The sequence below is a fragment of the Podarcis filfolensis genome (genome assembly GCF_964270895.1).
Source record: "Podarcis filfolensis genome assembly, chromosome: 12".
Classification (NCBI taxonomy): Eukaryota; Metazoa; Chordata; class Lepidosauria; order Squamata; family Lacertidae; genus Podarcis; species Podarcis filfolensis.
The window spans coordinates 42640977-42662276 of record NC_139614.1 but is presented as its reverse complement, the minus strand read 5'-3'; the positions used below and the strand labels follow the sequence as shown (position 1 = coordinate 42662276).

General features: G+C 42.7%; 2 long non-coding RNA genes across 2 annotated transcripts in view; both read right to left on the bottom strand.

Moving 5' to 3' along the window:
• LOC310746269 overlaps positions 1–21300 on the bottom strand; it is a 467056-nt gene that overhangs the window by 415725 nt on the left and 30031 nt on the right. The gene's annotated exons all lie outside the window — the stretch shown is intronic.
• LOC310746312 lies at positions 13973–20288 on the bottom strand. The gene is made up of 2 exons (XR_014540616.1): positions 20180–20288; positions 13973–19495 (listed from the first exon to the last, which is right to left on the bottom strand). It is a non-coding gene; the product is annotated as an uncharacterized lncRNA (long non-coding RNA).

The following is a 21300-nucleotide window of genomic DNA, read 5'->3' as shown; positions in this document are numbered from 1 at the left end:
ATACCATTGCAGCTCTTTCCCACAGGCTGAGCCTCTTCTGGTGAAATGACTGGATCCCCTGCACATCTCTCATTCATTCCAATGGTACTTCTGAAAGGGTTCTAGTGGATTGTGCCCATGTTTCATATTTGGTTTAACACAGTTCCTTTATCATCATTGAAATGATTTACATGGGCTGATTTGCATTCTGAAAGCTAGTTTAGGTATAGATATGTGTAGAAAAAAATGGCCAGGGAAAAATCAGATACGAAAGCATTTCCAAAAATTCAATTCTAGGTAAAGTACCGTAATAGCATTCAGCTAATTTGATTGGATTGACTTACTCGGATTTGTTCAGTAGGGTATTTCTTTCTTCTTTTCATTTCAAATAATGCATTTGTTCCAAATATCCATGCACATTCATTTAAAAGGTCGGTGCCTAGATGATTTGGCTATAGCCAGTAATGAACTGATCTGGCCACTCTAATTATCAGTGGTCACATCTCAGAGAGACAACCTTAGGGATACATTCTTAATTGGATTGAAATTGTTTTCAATACCCCTTCATCTTCAAGAAGAATAATGACAAGACTGATTGATCATGGGCACTCAGACATCTTGAGTATGAACCTCCCCCATATGAATGCAACTCTGGTATATGGAGGGTTCTGTGTTGAAGTCAAAACAACCCTGTTTCTCTCCTTCCTTCTCAATATGCAGAAAGAGGAATGAGCTCAGTTAGTGTGCACGCCCATATCTACATTTAACACTGCCACTTGGTCAAGTTACAGGAGCTCTGGTGTTTGGATAACTGCAGGCAGCAGATGCAGATATGGGAGATGTGCATTCCACATATTAGTGTTCTTCATCCTTGGATCCACAGATGTCCAAAGGTCTATACATTAAGTTAGCCCTGACCATTGGCTAATCTGGCTGGAGATTATGGGAGCAGTAGTCCAACAACATCTTGAGAACTAAGGTTGAAGAATACGGTCATAGACTACCCTGGGGAAAAGGGGAGAGGAAAGCTGGACCACATGGTGGTACCTTCCTTTGCAGTTGCCTCATATTAATTTATTGTCCCCCTTATTTCTGAAACATCTTCAGTTCTTCAGTTTATTGTTCTAGACCAAATGCCATGACAAACTTGTAGCAATAGTATTAATAAAATAATATAGAGCATCCATCCATAATATAAGCCAACACCCATGATGTAAGAAGAGAGAAATTATACCAGAGACGCCCAGAAGCTTAAAGCTATCTCAATTTTAGATCAGACCTCTGAATCACCACAACAACTTATAGCGATTTTATCTATCCCCTTTTTCCTGATTTATTTATTTTTATTATTTATTATTATTTGTTGTTGTTGTTGTTGTTGTTATTTTGCAGCCAGTGTATAGAGGGCCACACTGTGTGTTAAAGGTAAAGGACCCCTGATAGTTAAGTCCAGTCGCAGACGACTCTGGGGTTGCAGTGCTCATCTCGCTTTATAGGCCAAGGGAGCTGGCATTTGTCTGCAAGACAGTTTTTCCGGGTCATGTGGCCAGCATGACTGAGCTGCTTCTGGTGAAACCATAGCAGCTCACAGAAATGCTGTTTACCTTCCTGCTGGAGTGGTATCTATTTATCTGCTTGCATTTTTGGTGTGCTTTTGAACTGCTAGGTTGGCGGGAGCTGGGACCAAGAAACGGGAGCTCACCCCATCACAGGGATTTGAACCACCAACCTTCTGATCAGCAAGCCCAAGAGGCTCAGTGGTTTAGACCACAGAGCCACCCGCATCCCCACTGTGTGTTATGGAACTATTATTGCCACTCAAAAGAAACTGAACCATTTCTACTGAGATATACCTGATTCCTTGTGTGAACAAAGATTTCAGAAAGTGATCTTTTGGGTCTTTATTATTTATTAAGTAATCAGTTGATTGTAAGATTTCATAGCTACATTCCCACTTCTTCTTAGATGGGTAACAATGAACACCATCTTGGCACTGGCAAAAGCTGAAGAATGCTCGACTCTTAATACATACCAAGATATAATGGCATAATGTGCTGTAATGTTTCGGTAATTGCTCTGATCTAGTGACAATAATTCATGCATAGAAGTAGAATTTGGCACATACTCGTTTCACGCTGGATTAAGCCCAGTGTTTGAAAAAAGAGTGTGGCACGTGACACTGTCCCTGGGGCTGAATCTCTTCATCCAAAATTTAGGATTGTGTGCACAGTTCAAAAGAGTAGATTAGGAATCACCATGCCAAACAGATGTCAGCTTCTGTCACCTTGGAAAGCACCAATCATCTCTTAGGGCCTGGTGAGAAATTGCAACCAAGTAACTCCCCACCAGCAGGGGAGAGAGGATAGATTCATAGAATCGTAGAGTTGTAGAGTTTGAAGGGCATCACCTAGTCCAAGTCCCTGCAATGCAGGAATCTCAAAGCATCCATGATAAGTGGCTATCCAAACTCTACTAAAAAACCTCCAATAAAGGAGGGTAATTTGTACAATAAACAGAGGTGATCTCCTGGAATTAAAAACAATTTAGACGCTTTTACACATTTCAGTGACCAATACACAGAATAAAATAAGGTAACATTTCTGAACCCAGCTGAATAATTCAGATGGTAGGTTGCTTAGTCTTACAGCACTTCAAAGAAACCCTGCTTCATTTTGGATGGAGAAGAACTGTATTCAGTTGATATTTATTGGTGAACCCACCAAGTTTGAGCTTTCTGAAACAATACACAAACCAAAACACAGTCAACCATCAACATTTGCGCTTCTCTGAATTTTGTAATGCATTTCTCCGGTCAAGTAATGTGTACAGAAATGCATCTTCTGGGGTAAAATGTACATATAAATACGTAAGTTGGTGAAAATAGCCGAGAAAATGCAATATACAAGGGGGTACCTTGCCTTGAAAAAAGTGCACCATGGGTAACATTGCATAGAAGGCAATGAATGTAAAGAGAAAATTGTACTAAAATGCTACTGAATTTTCATGAGTACTTGGTGTTTTAAAAACGTGAACTTAAAGAGTGGAAAAATGAGAAAATGAAACTGACCAACTTGCCTTTCCTACTTTGGACAATGTCCAAATTTCTTTGAAGTGAGCCCACTTGGGTTCAAGATTTGTCCAAAGCAGATGCTCACCCTCCTTGCACATCCCACTGTTGAATGATTTTGTTACAGTGCCCCATCCCCTGGTTATTAGTTGTTTCTTTTTAAAAATAATTTTTTATTAGTTTTCACATTTTTATACATATTATCTTTCCCATATATCCAATTACAAGGTTCCCTGAACCTTCCAACTTCCTCCCCTCCCTCCCATGGGCTCTTAAATTAAAAATTATTATTATTTGCATATTATGTATCCCTATTTTATCATAGTCAATTTCACATTACAAATGTCATTACAATGCTACCAATATTTTTAACTGCTTACAGTAATTTTTCAAGTCTCTACTTTAATTTCTTGGTTTCTGATCTTCCTCATCAGTTTTGCCATTTCTGCATAGTCCATCAATTCCGTCTGCCATTCTTCCTTTGTTGGTAATGCTTCTTCTTTCCATTTTTGGGCTAGTAGCATTCTTGCCACCGCCATTGCGTACATAAAAAGTCTTTTATCTTCCATTGGTACTTCTTCTCCTAGTAAACCTAAAAGAAAGTCTTCTGGTTTTTTAACAAATATATTTTAAAACATTTTCTTTAGTTCATTATAAATCATTCTCCAGAAGCTTTTTACCTTACAACATGACCGCCACATATGGAAAAAGTACCTTCTTTCTCTTTACATTTCAAACACATATTTAATTTAGTTTTATACATTTTTGCAATCTTACTTGGTGTTAGATACCAACATGCACATCATTTTCATGTGATTTTATTTCAACACACAGCATGCTGTAAATTTTGTTTCTTCTCTCCACAACTTTTCCCAAGATAAAAACTGGATATTATACCCCAAATCACTAGCCCCACGTATCATCACTGCCTTCAATGGTTATTAGTTGTTTCTGTCACATCGAAGAAATGCATTTGCACCACTGTGTTGTGGCCATCTCAGGAGATTCATCAGGAAGACTTGCTGAGTGTTCATTTACTCTATGAAGAGGAGCATAATGAATTACAATGAAAGACACGGTATTCATTTGAGCCTGCTGAACGCAGTCAGCAAAAACACACACAAAACACCACATTTTGATTAAGCTGAAAATCTGTTTGTACTTTCACTTGTGTTTTTTAATTAGGATTCAAATTATTTCTTGTAGACAACTCGGTTATTAGGAGAGTTGGTAGCTTGCCACGGCAGCAGGCAAATGAACTCAGTCCTAAATTATATATATATATATATAAAGGCCAATTTAAAAATATCATTGAAGCCAACAACATTTTCAGGAGATTAAAATCTTAGCAGCCCCATATGTTATACCTTTCACTATGCTCCATTTTTCAATCCTTCTGAACATTCCTAAACAATATCCTTTGGGATGACATTTTGCCAATTTACTCACAGCCTGGATGCAGATTATGTCTGAGCGTTTGATTGAGCCCTCTGTCACTCTCAAGCAGTATGAATATGGAGCAATGGCATTTCCTGAGACAGTCATTTATTTTAGCTGGATTATCATTAATCAGATACAAATTTGGCATTACTTTAATACTGCTATTTTCTCTTATAGGCGTCGTGCTCAGTGGTAGTTGGTTGTTTTTGGTTGTGTTTTTTTTTTTTGGAAAAATAATAATTGATGCAAGCTGGAAGGAGCACTGTGAATAAATTAGTGAGGGAATGTAGAGGGCTTTCATTTTATACATTTTGTCAGGGTGGGAATGGGTGACTGGACCCAGATCCAGACCTTCTGGCTCAAGGTTCCTGAGGTCAGTAGCATGTACTGGACCAAGTAGAAGTACTGTATTTTTCGCCCTATAGCATGTACTGGACCAAGTAGAAGTACTGTATTTTTCGCCCTATAGGACGCACTTTTTCCCCTCCAAAAATGAAGGGGAAATCTGTGTGCGTCCTATGGGGCGAATACAGGCTTTCGCTGAAGCTTGGAGAGCAAGAGGGGTCGGTGGGCACCGACCCCTCTCGCTCTCCAGGCTTCAGGAAGCTATTAGCAAGCCAGGAAGCTATCAGCAAGCAGGGCTCCCTAGGCTGTGGATAGCAGCCTGCTGCCCGGCGCGTGGGGCGCCCTGAAGCAGAGCGCCCCTCGCGCCGGGCAGATATCCGCAGCCTAGGGAGCCCTGTGGGAGTTCCCGCAGGGCTCCCTAGGCTGCGGATAGCAGCCTGCTGCACGGAGCGCGGGGCACGCTGAAGCAAAGCGCCCCGCGCTTCGGGCAGACATCGGCCAGCCCCACACGCTCGGGGGACAGCGGGGAGGCGCAGTGCCGCCATCCCACTGTTCCCCGACCTGGTTTTGGGGGGAAATAAAGGGGGGAATTTCCTTTATTTCCCCCCCCCAAAAAACTAGGTGCGTCCTATGGGACGGAGCGTCCTATGGGACGAAAAATACGGTAGCTGCTGTGCTGCCAAGTTGGAGCAGAAACCTGGGATCTCTCAAATCTATGCCAGGTCTGATCAATTCAGAGGCCTCTGACTAACTGCCAGTTACAGAGTCTGATATTGTATACCCATTTCCTTCTGTTCCTGAGAGTGATTTGAGGCTAAGCACCAGGACTTTTTTTCAGCTGGAACTTGCCGAAACTCAGTTCTGGCACCTGACAGGTGGATGCCATTGCCATTCTAGGCGAAGGAGGCAGGTTTTCATGGCAAGTTCTGGCACCTCTTTTTCTAGAAAAAAATGGTAATTCACATGGCTTGTTCTAAGTCTGAGACACAGTGGTTCCTGGTCCAAGGTGGACACCCAGTAGGGAAGGGTTTGCAAAACCTTCAGCTCTGGGGCCAAATCTGGCCCTGTATACCTTTATAGCTGGCTCATGGGACTCTTCCCAGGCTGCACTACATCCTCAGTTGCTCCTCTCTCTTGTGACACCCCTCTCCCTATTCAGACTTACTTTGCACCCTCCTCATATGTTTTTGTCTAGCTTGAACTCTAACAATGCATCTTGCTTTTCTGGTTGGAAGACATAAATTGGTGTGCAGAAAGTGGTCTACTGTACAAAGGTAAGATTTGCATTTGGTGGTCTGCCCACCTTTGCCTCTCACCCACACACTGGCATGTGGCCTCTGGAAGGTTGCCCAGGAGGGAATGTGACATTTAACTGAGCATGGTTCACCTAAAATAGGGTGTTGGGTGGCACTGTGGGTTAAACTACAGAGGCTAGGACTTGCCGATCAGAAGGTCAGCGGTTCGAATCCCCGCGACGGGGTGAGCTCCTGTTGCTCAGTCCCTGCTCCTGCCCACCTAGCAGTTTGAAAGCACGTCAAAGTGCAAGTAGATAAATAGGTACCGCTCCGGCGGGAAGGTAAACGGCCCCATAGGACGCACCTAGTTTTTTTTGGGGGGGGGGATAAAGAAAAAAATTTATTTCCCCCCAGGCACGGGGCTGGCGCGGGGGAAGCCCGAGCTTCTCCCGACCCCAGCCCCCAGAACAGCCTGCTATCCGCAAGCCTAGGGAGCCTCGCCGGTCTCGCGCCCGAGGCTTCGGAATGCAGAGCTGCGCAGACCCCGGGAGGGCAGGCAGCTCTGCACGACCCTCTGGAGGCCGGCGCAGCTTGGCGCCGGGCTCCGGAGGGTCGTGCAGAGCTGCGCGGAGCCCGGGAGCGGAAGCCTGTATTTGCCCCATAGGACGCACCCACATTTCCCCTTCATTTTTGGAGGGGAAAAAGTGTGTCCTATAGGACGAAAAATACGGTAAACGGTGTTTCCGTGCACTGCTCTGATTCGCCAGAAGCAGCTTAGTCATGCTGGCCACATGACCCGGAAGCTGTTCGCCGGCTCCCTCAGTCAATAAAGCGAGATGAGCACTGCAACCCCAGAGTCGGCCACGACTGGACCTAATGGTCAGGGGTCCCTTTACCATTACCTTTTATGGCAGTCATGAGCACCTCCAAGAAGGAAACCAACATTCCATTTCCAGCCACGGTGATCTTTGGTTTCTCAGCATAATCCTTTCCCCATAAGATATCAGAAAGAAAACTCATTTATCAAAAAGACGCAACAGATTCTCAGAGCTAGCCCTTCTGTTTGGCAGACTGAGGCAGAGGATTAAGGCAGAAGGCAGCAAGTGTCACTGAATGAGCTGAAAAGGCCAGTTGTTTAATTTATTGTTGTTTACAGTTGGGAGGGAAGCTTGCTGGATTTTCCACCTGTAGTGCCAACATTGAATTGGCCCTACAAATCAACCCCCTGAGGCTGGAATTAAATCCTTTTGGCTATGCGTGGCTGCCACCATAAGTAAATAATTCCCCCATATCTCCTGTTTCTCCCTCCCCAGTAGCAGTGAATAAAACAAAGAAAATGAGGTGACATCGCCATGCTCCAAATTTCTGTAGATCCACAATTGCCAGTGTAGTAATCAGTGTCCTGATTATTTATTTATTTATGACAACACATTTATTCAAAAATTACAATACAGCTTTGTCCCCTGCCCTAATATCACAGAATGATCACTCCAATCTTCAGTCCCTCATGTTGGCTCGCCAAGTACCCTCAACAGGAACCCAACTATCAATATGGCTTACTAAGTAAAGCTAAAGGAACCCTGACCATTAGGTCCAGTCGTGGCCGACTCTGGGGTTGCGGCGCTCATCTTGCTTTATTGGCCGAGGGAGTCAGCGTACAGCTTCCGGGTCATGTGGCAAGCATGACTAAGCCGCTTCTGGCGAACCAGAGCAGCGCACGGAAACGCCGTTTACCATCCCGCCGGAGTGGTACCTATTTATCTACTTGCACTTTGACGTGCTTTCAAACTGCTAGGTTGGCAGGAGCAGGGACCGAGCAATGGGAGCTCACCCCATCACTGGGATTCGAACCGCCGACCTTCTGATTGGCAAGTCCTAGGCTCTGTAGCACCCACAGTGCCACCCACGTCCCAAAATGGCTTACTAGACATTCTCAATTGATATATTAAGTAGCTGACACTTCTGCAATGATGATAGCATTAAAATATCCTGTTCTTTTTCAATAAAAGGGGGGGGAGGAGACCAAATTGTGTCTGACCTAACCAGTTGCTCCTGGCAAACCAGTAAACTTGAAGGCATCAGTCTTCTCCTACATTTGCTGAGATAACGCCTAGTTCTTCCCTATGACTTTAACCCACGCAAAGCAAATTCAGGTATTTCCTGATGTATTTTATGGGTGAATTTTAAAATAATATCTATCATAGCAGTCATCTATGTTTCATTCATATTGCATGCCGTCGTAGCTGAGACAGCATTCTGAACGGCAAAGGGACTTTTACAGCTTTCTGAATTCTGAAAATCCATGTGGACCTCTCCTTGGAGAAATGAGCCAGCACTGTGGGCTATGGATAAATCAATAGATACATGGAGAAATTGGATACTTTTTATGTTAACATTCCATCTTCTTTTGCAAGCTGCTGCTGCCTGTAATTTTTATTTATTATCTGTGTCAGTTTTTCTTATCCTATCTGACATTCATGGACATGAACTTGGTTGCATTACAACATAGCCAAACATGTGTCAGAACAGGCCTTCAGATCGTCTGCTAAACATTTGAGGAATGCAATCTTTTAAAATTTGTTTTTGGGAAATAGTTTGGACAATAATATTTCCACTAAAAAAACCAAAAACAAACCCTACTAAATCTGCCTATTAGCACAGCCTCTCATGCAGCCTCTCAGAAGCACCAGTAAGAAATTCCAAGCACACTTAAGTGTATGAAAAATGGATCGTTCTCCATGATCAGGCAACTAATGCATGCAGCAAACTGATCTTCAGATTGATTTCCATATAGGAAACTGCTAAGCGGTTCCTACGACAATAGGACATTGTTCAGTTGTTATGTTATTTTGTTATGTTATTTTGAGAGCCAGTGTGGTGTAGTGGTTAAGAGTGGTAGACTCGTAATCTGGTGAACCGGGTTCGCTCCTCCACATGCAGCTGCTGGGTGACCTTGGGCTAGTCACACTTCTCTGAAGTCTCTCAGCCCCACTCACCTCACAGAGTGTTTGTTGTGGGGGAGGAAGGGAAAGGAGAATGTTAGCCGCTTTGAGACTCCTTCGGGTAGTGATAAAGCGGGTTATCAAATCCAAACTCTTCTTCTTCTTCTTTTGTTCTGGTTTTCCTTGATACACCTGTAATCTTGAATATTTTTACTCAGTAAACACAATCTTAGGAGCTGCTGAGATCTATGAACATTCTGTCACAAGTGACAAGTCCCTGTACTTAGTCTGCCTTACAAAACCATAACAGGTAGCCCCAAAGATTCCAAAGCAGGGTTTACTTGGACAGACATAAGCAACCCTCATGCCACTCAAGAAAGCTCCATTGGACTCAAAGATGCAATAGGTGCCACAAAGAAGGCCTTTTTAATGCCTTCACCATCATTCACCTAGATACTTCAAATCTGCAGGGCATGATGAGTCCTAAGGACCCAATAGTCCAAAAGTAACTTTTAATCTCAGACCTTCTGTCTATAGTCTTTGAGACTTATTGGAGAAAAGGTGAGATCCCTGTGGGCTGGAGGTAGGAAAATGTAGTCCCCATCTTCAAAAGGGGTGGTGGTGGAGAAAACCCAGTTAACTACCAATTGGTGAGCTTGACGTTGATACCAGGAAGTTCATAGGACAGAGAATTAAACAGACTCAAGATTCAGGTAGGTAACCGTGTTGGTCTGATGCAGTTGAAATAAAAATAATGCACACAAAAGTAAGGTCCTACTGGACAATTTTATTATTATTATTTAAGCAGACTGTGAGCACTTAGAAAAGGATGCTTTAATTAACAAAATCCAGCATGGCTTTCTCAAAAACAAGCCAGACAAATCTCATTTCTTTTTGTGAAAGAGTTACAAGCTTGGTGGATCAGGGGAACGCTCTGGATGTAGTGTATCTTGATTTCAATAAGGCTTATGACTAAGTCCCCCATGATATTCTTGCAGAGAAGCTGGTAAAATGTGGGCTGAACGAGGTAACTGTGAGGTGGATTTGTAGCTGGTTGACTGACTGAACCTAAAGAGTACTCATTAATGGCTACTCATCATCCTGGAAAAAAGTAACAGGTGGGGTGCTGTAAGACTTGCACCATTGTAAGACTGTAAGACTTGCACCACTTCTGTTCCTGCTGTTTCTTGCCCTGTTTCATTGCTCGGAGCTCCCCCGTCAACCTGGGGGCTGCACAAGCTTCACAGGGCTGGTGCAATTGTGTTGGTGATCCATCATTCCATAGCAAAATTACAGCTACAACAGAAATGCATTCACTGGTTACTGGAAAATTCCCCAGATCATTCAGAAATCCATTGGATTTCCTAAGCCTTTCTTTTGTTTGTTTGTTTGTTTGTTTGGATGACATAAATACAGGGTAATTTTAACCCCATCACCACCATCTGAACCATCTTCTTCCAACCTTGAAACAAAAGTTAGAGTGTGTGCCCTGGCCTATGTATTGGAATGGTGACAAACTGATTATCATATAAACCATGGTGTCTTATGCTGGCTCTCGGAGGGCAATCTCAGAGACTACCAGAACCAAGCCCCTTGGGTGGTCAAACAATACCTTGGATCTGAAGGAATTCAACATTTTCTCTGAGATTATTGTGTTTAGGACAATCTATCCCTTTGGGAGAACTTTTTGGCTTAGAGGGGAAAACATGTGAAACCTCCTCTCCTAAAACCTGGGAAATGCTCATTTCAGAACTATGAAATTGCTACAGTTTTATCTTAATGTACACAGAGACCAAAACAACAACAACTCTTCACTATGCAATTAGAACTTGAACTGAACCAATTACGTGTTGTAATGGCATACAACAATTATGCATAATGACAGAATTATAATTTGTGATGATATCACAAAAGCTGTTATGCAACTTTCTGAGTGAACGTTGACCATGGAATGAATATGTGTGTGTGTGCTATTTCAGTGTTTCAGCTAAAATAGGGAGTATGGAAGAGTAAAACCTCATCTTACTATTCTGAGTTATTAAAAAGAGAAGAAGTGCAAACCAGGAAGAAACCATACCCTACAGCAATAAATGAAAATATGCACATCTCAGCATTGGAAACAACACACATGGATTCTGATGCTCAATATTATTGGAACTAGGATCGTAAACTGCTAGAGGACCAATGGTCTGGTTAGTGATCCCTCTGTGATGTGCACAAGCGTCCGCATATTACCCCTTTCTCAAAGATCTGTACTCGCTGCCAGTTCACTACCTGGTTGAGTTCAAAGTGTTACTATTGCTATGTTGTTGTTGTTGTTTAGTCGTTTAGTCGTGTCCGACTCTTCGTGACCCCATGGACCAGAGCACGCCAGGCACGCCTGTCTTCCACTGCCTCCCGCAGTTTGGTCAGACTCATGTTTGTAGCTTCGAGAACACTGTCCAACCATCTCGTCCTCTGTCATCCCCTTCTTCTTGTGCCCTCAATCTTTCCCAACATCAGGGTCTTTTCCAGGGAGTCTTCTCTTCTCATGAGGTGGCCAAAGTATTGGAGCCTCAGCTTCACGATCTGTCCTTCCAGTGAGCACTCAGGGCTAATTTCCTTAAGAATGGATGCATTTGATCTTCTTGCAGTCCATGGGACTCTCAAGAGTCTCCTCCAGCACCATTATTGCTATATTATTATTGTTATATGAAGCCCTTAATGGCTTTGGATCACTTTGATCTGTGCCTTTGCACTTCTACAAGTGCCACACAATCTCCATTTTGTGTTTGCAAGGAATTATTCCTTTTAGTGTTGCAGTTGTACAGATACTTTGGGACTCCTTTACTGTTAATATTAAGCAAGCACCATCACTGTACTCCTTTAGACACTTGCTGAAATTTTTTCTGCTTTGGTAGGTCTATTGAGATGCGCGACTCAGTTGCATCTATTCTTAAATTTGTTTCAGACATATTACTGTGTTTCATTGTTTTAAATGTTTTAAATCCTTTTAAAATGTATTAAATATGTCTTTATTTTATTCCTAACTGTATTTTTTAACCACAGAAGTATTTGCTGCCCTTGACTACATAGGGAAAAAGGAGAGGGTATCAATTTAATAGATAAAATAAGAGTAGGCTTAATGTATTTCTCCCTGTGTTACACAAGAACACATATCACAATCTCGGATGCCATTTATGATACCACCCTAAAACCATGGCATTCTCTTCTGGCAATGGTGCAACAGTGCTCTCCCCATCAATTCAAGCACATGTGGAGGGCATAACATGTGCCAGTGATTCTTCCCAAAACTAAATTACGTACAAAAGAGACAAAATAAAGGTTCTTCATTTAGGGGAGAAGCAGAGAATGAGAGATACCTGCCCTGGATGTAACACATGTGAGAAGATTCCAAGGATTGTGGTGGATCATCGCATGCTGAAGATGAGTCAGCAGTGTGTGGGTGGTGCAGTTTTAGGCCTCATCAATGGAACCTTTGTTTCCAGATCCCATGATGTAAGAGTTTCACTTCATTCTGCATTAGTGTGTAGTCAGAAGACTCCAGTGCTGTATCCAGTTATGGGTTCCACCCTTTAGGATGAGTATAGGCAAACTGTAACAGTTTCAGAGGAGGACAATGAAGATAGTCAGCAATATGGAAAACAAACCATATCAAAAGAAAATAAAAGAAAAGAAAAATGGGTAAGAGAAGAGAATACTGAGGGAGAACGTGTTATGGTAAGACCCTTCAAATACCTGAAGGGATGGCACATGGAGGAGGACAAAGACTTGCCCTCTGCAGCCCCAGAGGTTATATGGGAGAGAAATTTCATTCATGTTGCATTTAGAGGAGAGCCTACCTAATTCATGTTTTTTGAAACAGCCATCCTGCAAAATTCACAGCTTTATTAATTTTTCAGTGCACTTCTCCAGCCAATGAATGTGTACGAAAATGCATAGATCAGGGTTAATTCTGCATCAAAATACATAAGTGGTAAAAACATACAAAAATGCATACTATTTGGTGGAACTGGTTGGTAAAAATGTGAATATTGTGGAAGACTCCATGTAGACATATGTATTGTAGGAGACATTCTCACTAAAATGCTGGCGGGGAATTGCCAACTGATGTGGAAATGTGAAGAACTGAATTTAAGACTGAGAAACAAGAAGTAAAAAGAAAACAAAATTGGCAGATTCACCCATTCATAACCAGAGGGCAAGAAAATATAATTACAGATTTGTCCGGAACATTTGGAGAAACCTTTTGATGGCAAGAGCCATCCAACAATGGTGTTAAATACTTGGTGTGGCATGGGGAGGGAGATGCTATATTTCAATGGAGGTCTTCGAGAAGTTAGCAGCCATCTATTGAAGATATCACAGTTCTGAATTTCCTTTATACAATGGGGATGGATTTGATGGCCTATGGCACCTTAGAATGGGTTAATTCTAAGATGAATGGGAAAGTTCATCTTTATCCGAAACCTGCAGAATGCACAATGATTGGGTCTGATCCCTCACACTGGAATGTGCATCACGATCTGGAAGTTCAGTTCTGCAAAGCAATTGGAGGTGAAGATGAAAGTGTAGCTATTGATTTCCTGCTGCATTTCTTTCTTTTGCTACACTAGATAGCGCTCATCGAAAGTGACTTTCCAAGAATTACTTTTATAACACTTCACTTATTTGGTGAATCCTACCAAATGATTTCTTTTGAAGTTCATCACCCACTCAATATTTTCCAAAGCCAAGGAAACTATTTTCAGGATCCTTGTTTCTTGGAATTCCCTGTTATGAAGGACAGTGTGAAAAATACACAGTTCTAAATGGAGGGTGAATGTCTTTCATAAGCCATCTCCCGGTGTTCAGCCTGAGCACAAGAGCACAGAATGTGTGAAGGGGGTTTTGTGATATGTACGCAACTCTGCCCCCAAATGTAGACATGTTAGGGGGTGGGGTACAGACGTCAGCAGACTATAGTTCACCCCAATCTTTCACCCAATTTACAGGTCCTTGGTGGGAAGGCTACTGAATCATTTCCCTGACTCATTAGATATTTCCCCCCCAAAAAAATGTGCTGCTATATTTTTCCTTTAGAGTTTTTTTAAAAATTGTTTGATGTGATATTCTAGTTTTCTAATTTCATCATTTGGTTGTGTGAGTGTATGCGTAACGATAGATGATAGATAGATGATAGATGATAGATAGATAATTTACTTTTCTGTAAATATTCACTTAGGCCACATTTACACCATACATTTAAAGTGCTTTCCCAGTCAGAGCTGTGATTTCCAGAGTGGTTTACCAATCAATCTCTCTCAAAGGCGACGCTGGAAATTGTACCTCTGTGAGAGCAATAGGGGTTTCCTAACAATTCTCAGTACCCTTAACAAACTGAAGCTCCCAGGTTTCTTTGGGGAAAGCCATAACTGTTTAAAGTGGTATCATAGTGAATGTGGCCTTTGAGACTGTTCCAGTATCAAGTGGTACATAAATATATGAAATAATAACAACACTCTTAGGAGCCTCCTTGTGACTGGATACTTTTATAATCCAGGGTTCCTGTTTGGGCAGGACGGGTTGTTTCTTAGTGAATTCAACCAAGTGCAGTGAGAAGCTCCAATCAAATCTTCAAGCTAAATATGCAAAGGTTAGGAGTGGAGGCTGCAGGGCTAGCAGCAGTGGGAATATTGGGTAGGCAATGCCCAGTGCATGCACCTCTGACTCCAGCACACTTTTTGCCCTTGCATGTTTAGGCTGAATTTCCAAAAAAAAAGAGTTTTAGAGATGGAATGTCAAGAGGTAGTGTTCCATTTCTGAATGTGGCCTTCCTGTTTCCTAGGATCATCAGAAACAACAGATGCCAAGTCTGGCTTTTGGAGTCCCAAATATACAGAGTGCTCTGCACTTCAGGTATTGAGCTGCGACTCATTGAGGTTTTCCCATTCACTTTTATTGAGAGGAGGCTTTGGTACATTATCTCCTGAGGCTCTTCAGCCAATACACATAGATAAGCCTCTATTCTTTGCTACACAATACAGGCTTTGCTAATCCTCTCTTTTACTACCCTGACGGCCCAGCTGTGCTCTTGCTTTAGGAAAGTTGAATTGATCTCTTGCGCTCCTCTCTCCCCATAAATAGCAAAGTGGAGTTCTCTCAGGCATTCTCTCCTCCTTACTAGTTGCTGTCCCCTCAATTGCCCGTCTTTCTCCTTCATGTTGTAGTGGGAAGATGGGACAAGCATGCTGTGAGGAGGGTATGGTCAGGGAAGCAAGGAGTACTTGCCTCTCCCTCTCCTTGTTACTAGTCTCTGATTCTTTCTCCCCTAGTGGAGGCTCCCCAAAGCCCACTGGACCACCTCCTGGGATTGTCATCTCACCATTCTGTGCCCCTCTGGCTCATCCTACTCCTGACACACAGGATAGTTTCACTGTCTTCAGTCCCATGACATCAATGCAAGAGTCGCCATCTGAGTGATGAGTCCAGCAGAAGAGCTGGACCGGTCTGGTCTGCAGTTGTCTCAGCAGAATAACTAAATTACACAGCCCTTAAGAGAATATATGCAGCATGGCTCCTAGGCCAAGTTCAACGATGTAGCATCTCCATATTTTGGTTTAGAAGATTATTCACAAAACAAATTTCCTCCAATGTCAATTCCTAGATGTAAGATGTAGCCACATCCAGTTGGACCAACCAGAGTCCCAAGAGCTAATCCAAGATTGAGGCAACAAAGGCAAACATTACATATCACCTTCCAACTGTAATTGTTATGAAACTCACCATCCAAAGTTTTATTTGGATATTTGTTTCTACTACTGGACACAACTTCTGCTCTAGCCCTGTGTAAATCCCATCAGATTCTTCCTAGCAATAATGAGTGAAGGACTGCATTCTGTGCTTCCTAACTTACAATTCCCCATCATCCCCTGGATGTGTAAATTTGCCACTTCTCATCCATCTCAAAAAGGCAAAAGAAGTTTCCTTGCATCAGTGAGGTTTTGACAATCTCCTGTGGCAAAGCACTCAACATTAACAAAATATGTCAAATGAAACACTTCGGGATTGAAATAGCGCATCTCTGATGCTAAGTAAGCTCACCCATAAATAAGGTTGTTTCAACTCTTGGCTTGCAAAATACATGATACCCCTCCCAACAGATTGCTGCTATTGATGGTAGAAAATTGATTGCACATTTTCCAGGGGCTGGGAATTGTGAAAGTGTCCAGCTTGAGTGTCCATCATCATTAATCTGTTTTGTCAAGAAAACTATAGCAACTGTTGTAAGATGAACTGCTCAGTTCTTGCACACCTGCTTTGTGAGCTGGACCTGAAATGTATTCCATTCTGACTCTTGACCTAATAATCCACAAAGGACCCTTCATCACATTATATGTTTATTTTACAGAATTGATCACCATGCAGGAAGAAGAGTGTGGGCTGGATTTCCTAACACTGGCAAATTAGCTGTAGTTCAAGTGATATAGTCCCACAGTATAGGAAAAAGATCTCATGTTTAGTAAGTTAAAAAATGGTTTACTTACAAACTCTCCCAAGTTCAGTTTCTTGTGTTTCAGAAAGTTTCATAGGCAATAAAACCTGGCTTAGCTAAAAAGTGGTGGCAGTTTCTAGATTATTGGTAAAGGAACTCAAGAGTGTCTGTGCGAGCAATGCAGTCTGAGCTGGAACAACCACCTTCAAACATCAAGCTTCTCAGGTAGACTGGGAAAGGAACCATTTCCTCCTAATGTAAGGGAAGTGGACATAGCTAAGCCTGGCAGGACAGCTTACTCTATGGTATTAACCTCTTCATGAATTAAATAGACTCAAGCATGTTGGTTATGTGAGGCTGTTTATCCCACAAATACTAGATGGATCAACATTCTGATTGCTTCCTACGTGTCAAGGTGCTACAGTGGAAACAATCTCTTTTCCTTCTGCTGCAGCAAAAGCGCTACCCTTGTCTAGTCACAGGGCTGGCCATGATTCATACCTACAAAAACAAGGTGGGAGGCTATCTAGATGACTTCCAGTGAATGGTCAGAGAGTACCAGCTCTTGCTGCGTTTTTGAAGACAAGCAGGTGTGGACGGCCTTAGTGCTCTGGCAAAGAATGACAAGGTTTTCCTGGAAGTTGCTCTCTGCCTTTTAAAGAAACTGGATATAAATGTTATTAATTTGCAGCATGGGTGATGATCTTCTAGCAGCTAAGCCCTTTTCCAAGGTCCAGTGTACTTCCACCTGCTCTGTCAGCCGAAACTTCTGATAGAAACCCCTGAGGGGAAAGAGCAAATCTTCTCTGTAGGGTTTAATTGTTGGTTATAGGTTACGGGAAGGACAGTTGTAATCTTTTGAAGCTAGCAGTTAAGTATCATAGAAGGGAGCTGCCTTTGACTCAAAAGGGCACACTGCAATTACAAGGAGCCAAGTGCTCACGTTAGTATCTTAGAGGAAAACGGATCGTCCGTGGCTCAGAACACGATTAGTTCTTCTCAAGATCCATTCGAATCCTGAGTTCCCCCCTCTCTCCTGCCTTCTCATCTTGTCATTTTGAGATTTGGACAGCTTCATTTTCTTAAAGAGTGGAGCGAATTTATATTCTTCCCGTTTGATATTCAAAGCAGATGAATAATTAAATTAACCCTGTTGCTTTTTGATCAGAGTCAATGTCAAACCACTCATTTCGCATGGCTTTGGGGAGCCACCCTGCAGCAACGCTAAGCTCAGAGTTAAGCCAACTGTTTCTTTGCCTCCTTTTCTTTCGACGTGGAGAGGTCCAACTCCCATCTGCTGGGAGAAGGCCAGTGGTGAATATGAAACAAAACCAGAATCCAAAATGAGTCTCACAGCTTCAGAGTACAGATTAAATTCCATCCAAGGATCTTGGGCTTCAGAACTAAATCCTGTAATCCTCTTTTGATAGAGCTAAGTGCCATTATCCTCAAATTGCAGATGGGACCAATATGAAGCTTTACAGAACCAACGGGGATGCTCTTGTCCTCAAAGTGAACCACCAGCCCAGAAACAAAAAACCCAGAGCATTGTGGGTGAATGCGGATGACCATTTATCAAGTGGCAACTTCTCACCATGTACCCATATTGCAGGCCAGCACAACTTGTGACCTGCCAAGCTGCACACAACCTGCCAGCTGTGTATTGTGGCATGCCAACTGCTTTCCAAGCTCTCCTGTTTCCACTGCCAGATAGGCTGCGAAACCAAAGAGATTTATCAATGGCTTTCAGTTTGTGACTGGTGGACTGCATTCAGCTTCTTAATGTGCTTTGATGGTTCACATCTGCAATTTAAGGATAATGATGCTGTTCCAAGGCATTATGTTGTTGGTATTCACCTTTTCACTCCCCTCACCAGGACTTGGTGGCAAAGCTTCAGACTGGGAACAGACTGGGACATGGCTATGGGCAAGAGAACTCAAATCCAGACTCAATTCATCTCCCCACTGTTGAAAGCTGCCCATGCTGGATTCTGAAATGCAGCAGGCAGAATACATCTATTTGTTGATCAGGCAAACTCAGCAGTAGCAGGACAGGAACCCTAGTATTTATTTTAGACCTGGCCATTTGAGAACCTTCCTATTGCTTGTCTATTATGGTAGCTGATATTGCCCTCATGCATTCCAAGAGGACTCTGGAGCCTCAGCACACACAGTCCTAGGTGAGCTCAGCTGACCAAGTCCAAGCCTAGTTTCATGCAGATGTACAAAGAGGACACATACAATATGCTATGCATGAAGCTGTTGCTGAAGAAGAAGAATAGAATATTAAAGTTGGAAGGGACCTTGAGGATCATCGATTCCACCCCCCTGCAATGCAAGAATATGCAACTGTCCCATATCAAACCTGAAACCTTGGCATTTTCAGCACCATGCTCTAACCAACTGAGCTATCCAGGCCTGGAAATGACATTTAGTACAAAATACAGCAATGTACATGGAAATCCAAACAACATTTGGAACAGGCTGAAGGGGGTGGGTGGGTTGGATTGGGCAGGGATGTCCAACTGCCTAGTGCAGCTAGTCTCCACTGGCCTCCACTGGTCTCTGACTGGGGCTTCAAGTGTAACATCTAACTGGGACCAGGCTTATGGATCAAACAAAGTCCCTCTTTAAATAGCTGCTTTGGCTTCTGATACATTTCTATACTTGATTCAGGATGCTAGCGTTAACCCTTAAAACCATAAGGTTCCCACTTCTCCAAGGTCAAGATCAGGGAAGTGTTGAGTTTCCAGATGAGTTTCCAGATGTTGCTGCTATCACAACTCCCTTCATCCCTGTCACTTGGCCAGACTGGTTGGGGCTGATTGGAGTTGGAGTCCAAAAACATCTGGTGGGCAACTGGTTCCCCATTCCTGCCTTCAGTGAACTGCTTTGCTTGGAGATCACTAACTCCAGCCTTTCTTCACATCCCTCCAGCTTGTGAACCAGGCTAGGACTCTCTTGGTGTTGCCACCGACTTCAGAATTTTCTGCCTCAGGATGCTTGTATGACCCTAACACACACACACACACACACACACAGAGAGAGAGAGAGAGAGAGAGAGAGAGAGAGAGAGAGATGCTTTAAAATGCTGAGTTTCCTATTTTTGTAATCTGGACTTTTATCACTCTGCTGCTACTGTTTGTAACCCCTTTCCTGTTTAAATACTCATTCTCTCATTCTTCCTTTTACATTTAGTGCAGTTTTGATTTAAACTTGTCAGCTGCTCTGAAGAGTGTGATAAATATCTCTAAAATAAATATACTCCAGAGAAGAAGTCAGGGATGACATAATCCGTCTACTTCCAGTCACATGGTTTTCTACCCGAAATTTCCTTCTGTTTCCACATTACTCAGCATATCCTTAAATGTGGATTTTTAATACATATTTAAATGCACATTTACTCTCAAAATGTGCTTGAAACTGCATTGCAATATTTGGAGAAGCATGAAATCTGGTGGATAGCTAAACTGTATTTTGCACATTAATCCAAGAGGATTTATTTATTGTATTTATATACCCTTCGCCATAAGATTTCAGGGAGGTTCACAGAATAAAAAATACAGGATAGAATCAAGTAAATAATTAAATCAAAACAGCAAAACAACAACCCCTCCTTCCCACAGACACATTTAAAAGGCTGTAGAATATTAATCAGCCAAAGGATTGGTTGAAGAGGAATGTTTTCACCTGGTACCTAAAATTATATACTGAGAGAGCCAGTGTGGTGTAGTGGTTTAAGAGCGATGGACTCGTAATCTGGTGAACCAGGTTCGCGTCTCCGCTCCTCCACATACAGCTGCTGGGTGACCTTGGGCTAGTCCCACTTCTCTGAAGTCTCTCAGCCTCACTCACCTCACAGAGTGTTTGTAGTGGGGGGAGGAAGGGAAAGGAGAATGTTAGCCGCTTTGAGACTCCTTAGGGTAATGATAAAATGGGATATCAAATCCAAACTCTTCTTCTTTTATAATGAAGGCACTGGACGAACTTCCCTGGAGAGAGCATTCCACCTTAGCCACCATTCCCGTGTTGCCACCCTCTGGAGTTCACGTGGAGGAGGCACACAAAGAGGGGCTCACAGCATACTTAAAACATCCCTATAAAATACAAAGTAATGGAATTGAAAGCAATAGATAAGCTACAATAAAAGACATTTGGAACCAGCATTGAAATGTCACTTGTCATGATAACAGCACAGTGGTCAGCACCATCTGCACCTTAGTTTTCAAAGGCCTGCTATGATTGGGAAGGTCTTTGCCTGCCAGTGGAAAGGTAGCAAAGAGAGAGCCAATCTAACCTCTCTTGGGAGGGAATTCGGCAATATGGGAGCAACCACAGAAAAGGATCTCTCATGTCACACCACCAGCTGCGCCTCTGATGTTGATGGGAACAAGAGTTAGGTGCTCACCTGAGGATCTTAGCACTTGGGCAGGTTCATAAGAATCTGCCAAGATCGGGTTTCCCAAGATCTAGCAACAGCTGCTGTCGGTGCTTCCATGTACAACTTGTTCTACTCAGTGACAGCAACTAATAGGAATGTACACGGATCCTCCCAGTATTCAATTAAACAGCGACTGGTAGCCAACTTGTTTTGGAAAACAAAACTCAAGCATAGCTTTTATCCAAACAACCACTTGCTGTAAGCCATGATCTATGTTCTGTAAATGCATATTCAAAAAGCCCAGCCATGGCACTGTGATGTGGAGGCAAGTAGCAGAACCTAATGAATAAAATTGTGACGATTATGCTGATAGCATCTCTATTTCTAATTAAGTACTAATTACCCTCAAAGCTTTTGACTTTTGTTATTCATTTCAG